Source organism: Delphinapterus leucas, chromosome 2 (assembly GCF_059928025.1).
Source record: "Delphinapterus leucas isolate spDelLeu-1000000601 "Yukka" chromosome 2, BTC_Dleu_Yukka2, whole genome shotgun sequence".
In the NCBI taxonomy this organism is placed as follows: Eukaryota; Metazoa; Chordata; class Mammalia; order Artiodactyla; family Monodontidae; genus Delphinapterus; species Delphinapterus leucas.
This window is the reverse complement of record NC_143130.1, coordinates 131,419,925-131,426,848: the sequence shown is the minus strand read 5'-3', so window position 1 is coordinate 131,426,848 and position 6,924 is coordinate 131,419,925. Positions and strand designations below refer to the sequence as shown.

Genomic DNA, 6,924 nt, shown 5'->3' with positions numbered 1-6,924 from the left:
CCCATGAGGCATTTTGACGGGTGTCTCTCCTCCGTGCTCAGTGCCGTTACCAGGCGTCAGACACTTGAACATCAACCCCCAGTTCTTTCGAACCATGGCAGTACCAACCCAGTGCCCATGATGATGGGATCCCCTCTGGTTACGGCTCATGAGATCATTTCTTTAAGAACTGCTCGTTCTTAAGACGTCTGCCTTAAACGGTGGGGTTCCCAAATGTGCAGTTCTCCTCAATAGCAAGGTTGTAATCGGCACCCTTCCCATCTTTTGGCCTCTCCCGTTGCGGAGCACAGGATCCGGACGCGCAGGCCCAGCGGCCATGGCTCACGGGCCCAGCCGCTCCGCTGTATGTGGGATCTTCCCGGACCGGGGCACAAACCCGCGTCCCCTGCATCGGCAGGCGGACTCAACCACTGCGCCACCAGGGAAGCCCACCCTTCCCGTCTTTGTAGGTGCTGGTCACTATCCTCATCCAGCCTTGCTCGCCCCATGAATTCCGGACAAGTCAGTACTCCATCCCATCGCTGACGCCCCACCCGGCCACGGAAATGATGTGGTTTATGTAGGCCTTGTCATGGTATTCAGCATAGATGCCTCCAGTGTAGTTAGACCTCTTTTCTGTTGCCATCGTACCGCCTCTGATGGGACCGTTTGTGTAGATTTCCACCATCACCTTTTCCCTCCCGGAGACCAAGCCATAGTCGCCAACTTTCCAAAGGGTGTAGTTCTGGATGACACGGCGCTCTTTGAATTCGGTGCAGGTTCCGCACTGGTTAAACTTGTCACACTCTTGGTCCTTGGCCTGGTCGTTGTTGCGGGTCTCGTCGGGGATGCGGCGCAGGCGGGCGTGCTCCCACCCCTGCAGGTGGTCGCCCGCCTCCCAGGAGCCGGCGTTGCCGCCGTCGATGACGTGCTGCACTGAAGGCCACGCCCCCTTGCGCTTGCTGGGGCTCCGGTCGGCCGTGGCGCTGGTGCCGCCGTCCTGGGGGATGTGCTGGCTCCTGGTGACCCTGGCGTAGTTGACCCCATCCGCGTTGCGCCAGTCCCAGCTCTTGGGCACATCCGATGGAGACAGATACTCACGAGGCCGGGGGTATGTCTTGCGCCCCAACTGGGTGAGCTGTTTCCCGCGCAGGGGCTGACAGCCCGGGCGGAAGTGGAAGCCGGCCTGCGCCGCTCCACCAGCAGCAAGAGCAGGCAGAGCAGCGGCGGCGGCCTGAACGACGCCATGGCCCCCGCGCCGGTGCGATCGGACCCCCAGTTCTTGTTTCTTGAATCACATCCTTCCAGAACTCCCCATTTGTTACTTTCTTAGCCATTTGACATCTAAATCTAAGACTAGAAGTGAACTCTAAACCCTCATGTCTCTAAATTTCAAGCGCCCTGCCGTGGTACATAGAACCAGCCTCGATGCAGGAGTAGAAAGGATGCTCGTCGACTTCTGCTGTGCCTGGTCTAAGCTTGGCTTACCTCAGATAGAGTTCTGGCTGCCTTATTTTCTAAAGGTTCCTGCCTTTCCTGAGAACTCAGAGAGGTAACATCCACACCAGGACTTAGGCACTGGGCCCTACCACTGTCCACCCTTTGTAACTGTTTTTCTCATTTTGTACCAACTCTTCTTGCTACTCTCCTTCATGTATTTGGAAACTGTCTCTCGCCAGTTTCACTCAGATGACCTACTAAACTGTTTTCTCTGCTCAGGTTATTAAAATAGAAGTTACAATGGACCTGAGTCTTGGTTAAGCTTTAAGTTCGCTGCCATCCGTTAACAGTCTACGCTGGTCTAAGTGATGAACACAGATGTGCCCCTGGAGTAGCTAAAGGCTACGCCGAGAAAATAATATGCTCTCCAGGAGCATGTCTTCTTCCCCTAAAACGCATGAGGTTGTGTCTGCACCAAAGATAGAGCAAGGTTTTCAGGGCACAGATCTAATGGGGAGGATGACATTCAGTAAAACTGCCTTTAGCACAAACTCACAATTCTATCCAGTTCTCCTCACACCTTGTTTCCTCATAAAATTAGGCAAATATTAATAGCTGCAGAATTTTGGTAATTACACAGTGTTTCATACTGCATCGTATAACACACTATGATTTCCAGGTTAGCCTGAGTACACTATTGTATTCCCTGCAGAAGCCCAGAGCATAAGGGAGGATCCATATGATTCCCAAGTGTCAAGCAAGTGACAATTTGCCTGGCTCTGCTCTGGAAAGGCTCTTTTGTAAAATCAGTAAATAGACTAGAAAGTATAGAATTCTATATTTACTATAGTAAAGTATAGAATATACTATACCTTTGTATAGTATACTATAGAGTTTTGGTAACTATAGAATACGCAAAGATAAAATTCAAAAGCTGCTAAAACCTGCTCAGAGGATGTTAAAGTACAGAAAAACAAGTCAACGGCTTTTATATAATGAAGAAATCGCTGCGTTCATTATTGATTCCCTCTTCCAAAAACAAAAGCCACATTTCTAAGTTCAGTGGCAGGAGAGAAAAAACTCATCTCTTCCTGTCATTCCCAGAAGTAGTGCTGGAGAAAATATAACCACCCAGGCGTGTCATTACTACACTGAGAAGGGTATTACTACACTGAGAAGGGTACACCCACAGGTGAAGCGGATCCCCAGCCGGGTGTAAGAGGTAATGAGCAGAGCTCTAGTTTGTAGGGAAGCATAAATCACAGAACCGTTGAACCGTTGAACTTCAGAAACTGCTACATTGTAACCAAAGAGCTGATAATTATGTCAATGAACATTCTGCCTTCTCTTTACTATACTCATCTGTTTGCTTACAAAACTAAAACTTATAGATGTTCTTCCCAAAGGCCATATATTTCTGAAAAATGCAGAAAGTTTCACTAAAAAGAGAATACTAGTTTGAAGGAAGCATTTTATTTTCATAATGTTTTTGTTAACATGTGTTCATTATATGAAAAGGGTTATTCAGTTAATTATTTTTATAAAATTAAAATACCATATGTAAGAGGGAAAGTGCAGTTAAGAAAGCAAAACTGCAAATTGTGGTAAAAGTAGCTGGTGGTGATGGTAAATTTTAGCCCACTAGAAAAGGGGGTCTTTTGACCCCCTTTCAGCCAGCCTGTATCAGGCACCCTATGTGCCAAACAAACACCATGCCAGATGCTTTAGGAATACAGGAAGGCAGTATGACAAATTGTCTATGCCCTCAAGGCATTTTTAGTTTAATTGGAATGAACAGTGGTATGTAGATATAGATACAAAAATCAACAATTCTAGGACATGAGCTGTGCAGTGGTTAAAAGTACAGACCTGGAACCAGGTCGCCTCAGTTTGAATCCCAGCTCTACCACTCAAGGCCAGGATTAGAGTGAGACACCTTGGGCACAAAATTTACAAGGGTGCCAAAAACTTGGTGATCGAGATAAATAATATTTTAAAAAATCAAAATTAATACAAAAAAGTCATGATGCACAAAATAGCAAAAGTTTAAATACAGACAGGCTCCAACAATCCTGTGTCAAGTCATAGTGGAGCCCAAAGCAAAAGAAAAATGTGTGTCCCTACGTAGATGTTTCATTGTTTTTTTTTTTTTTTTTTTTTTTTGTGGTGCACGGGCCTCTCACTGCTGTGGCATCTCCCATTGCGGAGCACAGGCTACAAAAGCGCAGGCCCAGCGGCCATGGCTCACGGGTCCAGCCACTCTGCGGCATGTGGGATCCTCCCGGACCGGGGCACGAACCCGCGTCCCCTGCATCGGCAGGCAGACTCTCGACCACTGCGCCACCAGGGAAGCCCTCATTGTATTTTTTAACTGTTATTTTTTTTCTGGGACATTGATGTGGTTGAGGAAATATTGAAAATGAAAAAGTAGGTGTATTAAAAATCACATTCAGTTTCAATATTTTATTTTTACTCAAAATAGAATTTATTCTAATTTTACTTTCCTGGCTTTCAAGGAAGCAAACTCATCACTTACTAGCTTTGTAAACCTGAGTTTCTTAACCTCTCTGTGTCTTAGTTTTATCCTCTATAAAAATGGTAGGGCAAAGAGTGCCACCTCACAGGGTTGTTGTGAAGGTTGAAAGAGTTATTACGTTTTAAGCACTTAGAACAGCACCCTGTCCAAATTCTCTCCAAGGTACACCTTTGTTATCACTGTATCTTTATTATATAGACAATGAACGTTTTAGAAGATCAGAGATAAGAGATCAGCTCTAGCTGAGATGATTGGTCACTCATTATCTGATATATCACTGCACAGGAACATATGCTCCATGGGGGCTTGCTCACCACCTTATACTTGGGTCTACAATAGGTCAAGCCCACGATAGGCACTTGATACATATTGTTTCATTGGACAGATGACAATCAGAAAGTTCTTTACAAAGAAGATGGAATTTGAGTGGTTGGCCTTCATTAAATGATAGGAGTAAAATTGCAGGTGATGAGAGAAGGTATGATGATACTAAGTGTGCTGAGTTTGAGTTACTAGCAATATATGCAACTGGAAATATCCACCAGTCGTATGGAAATGTGAGGTTAGCACCTGGAAGAAAGAACCAAAGTGTAAAGTTGGGCATGATTCACATGGTTGTGATAGGAGCATCACATAAGTAGATGCCCTCTCTAGAGGAGCAGGTGTGTACAGGGCATAGCAAAGAGCAAAGGACCAAGATGTGGAGACAATGACTGGATGAGGCTGACGAGGAGCTGGGGAAGACATCTCAGAATTCAGGATGACTCTCAAGAAGTAGGAGCCTCCACATCGTATAACATCTCCCTGACTCCTAACACATCTCTGAAATAAGTGAAAATGATCTGGATTAGATCCTTAAAGGTGTTCGCTAAAAATTATTTTGTGTCTTCCAAAAGCTGATGAAAGTTCAAATGAAACATTTAGCAGTTAATAGCATAGGGAATTCCCTGGCAGTCCACTGGTTAGGACTCCGTGCTCTCACTGCTGGGGGCCCAGGTTCAATCCCTGATTGGGGAACTAAAATTGAGGCCAAAACTAAAAGGCAGTTAATAGAGCATTATTAACATCATATATTTACTTCTAACTACATTCCAGAAAACATATTTACAAGCCATTTATTAGCTCATGGGGGATAAGCTGGCATGATATACACTGCTGGTCACCCGACTAAACCTATCCCTTCCTCTCTTGAGAAAACCCAAATTTGGTCCCCATGGCCAGGTGCCACGGAAAGGGCACCATGGTCAAGCCCTGAGGTGGTGTTCTCGATTCAATTCTAGCCAGTGAGACATGAGAAAAAATCTGCTGGGTAGGGGCATAGTTCTGGGAGAAATTCTCTTGCTAATAAGGAGTGACAGGCAAGAAGTAACCATTCCTTCCCTCTGACTCCGGAAATCCTGCTGGGATTCAGTGCTTAGAAGTGCTTCAGCTGTCTTGGGACCATAAAGGAGGAGCCGATGCCTAGAGGGTGGCAGAGAGGGAAGTTGGATAGAACCTAGGTCTACCATGATGTCACTGAGCCACTGGATTAACCAATTCTAGAACCAACCCATCTCTGGCCTTTTAAATGGAACAATAAATCCCCCTATTGTTTAAGCCCATTTGCATCAGAGTTTCTGTGACTCAGAGTCAATCATGGTTATGGGTTTAAGAAGACCTGACCTTCCCTCATCTAGTGATTCATCATTTTTACCAGAATCCAGTTTTCACATGTGTGGGATGAATTAGACCTGTAAATTCCCAAAATGTGGATCCTTTGCTTCTTGGAATCAGCATCTATAATGAATAAAAGATTTTAGCGTATGCTTGTTTTAAATGTATCAGTAAATTACTAGGCTCACACACCAACAGAGATACCTCACCTAAGCTGCCTTGCCACCCAAGATTGGAGACTATAATAATAAGTGGACTCTCTCTATTCAGAGAAGCAGCTGGGACAAGGGGCTCAGGAAGAAGCTTGCTTGTGGATTACATGCTCTTTCATTTGTTACACAAATATTTGTTTCCAGCTGGAGTAGAAGTCCCATATTAATTAGAGCTAGAATTGCTGACTTGATTTACAGAATGTAGACAAGAAATACTCCTCATTCCTTACTCTAAAAAGTTAGAGGGGTAAAGGAGGGAGTGACATTATTCATACCAGAATAGCTTAGCGATGAGGTTGCATCACTTATGAAACTTTAAGGCATCAAAGAAGATAGTGACACCGAATACAAAGCCAATTAACCCTTCTATTTGGCAGCTGATAGCATTTCAGCACTTCCATTTTCTTTTTCCCCTCATTAATTTTAAATGCTATTGACAAGACTTTTCCTTAACCGATTAATTTGTTTTTATTCCCCTCCCACCCCATGCAATGACTCCTCTCTCCCTTCTACCATTTGAGCAAAGGATGCTTGCGGCAGAGCATAAGGCACAAGTTGCCTGCAATATATTTTCCTTCTTTTGTTTTCAAAAGCTTAAGCCATTGATTAATTTGTGGGGTGCGTGTATGGTAGGGGGGTTGGGGGGACCTGTAAGGGAAACGTGAAGAAAGTGGAATGTTCGTCAAACTAAAAGATTCCAGGAGACAGGGAGGCAAGGACAGAGGTCTATGGGCCCCTCACGCATCAGGGCCCAGAGCCATCTCCATAACAGTGCCCTAAGGAGGTGACCAAATGTTCAAAGGCTCAGCTTTATAATACACCTAGAGATAGAACTCTAGGCAGTAGCCTTGCCAAAGGTCCCCAGGCTTCAAGTGCCACAGGGGAAAAAAACAGAGCCAGTAGGTTTGAAGGGACTGTACTTGCCAGGGCAGTGGGTGTCTCAGAGGACACCAATACAGTCCAGGGACTGAAGACCAGAGGGCCTTCCCCTGTATCTTGGCACTATGAGACCCGGGGCTTCCAAACAACCCTTGGGGTGAGGAGGCTCTGGGGGGCAGTCAGGTATGCCTGTGGGTACATTTCCTTTTTGCTGTGTAGGAAAAG

General features: G+C 45.4%; 1 pseudogene; it reads right to left on the bottom strand.

Annotated features, from left to right (window-relative positions):
* Positions 1 to 417: 417 nt before the first annotated feature.
* LOC111173181 (cathepsin Z pseudogene) lies at positions 418 to 1,273 on the bottom strand (annotated as a pseudogene).
* Positions 1,274 to 6,924: the final 5,651 nt, after the last annotated feature.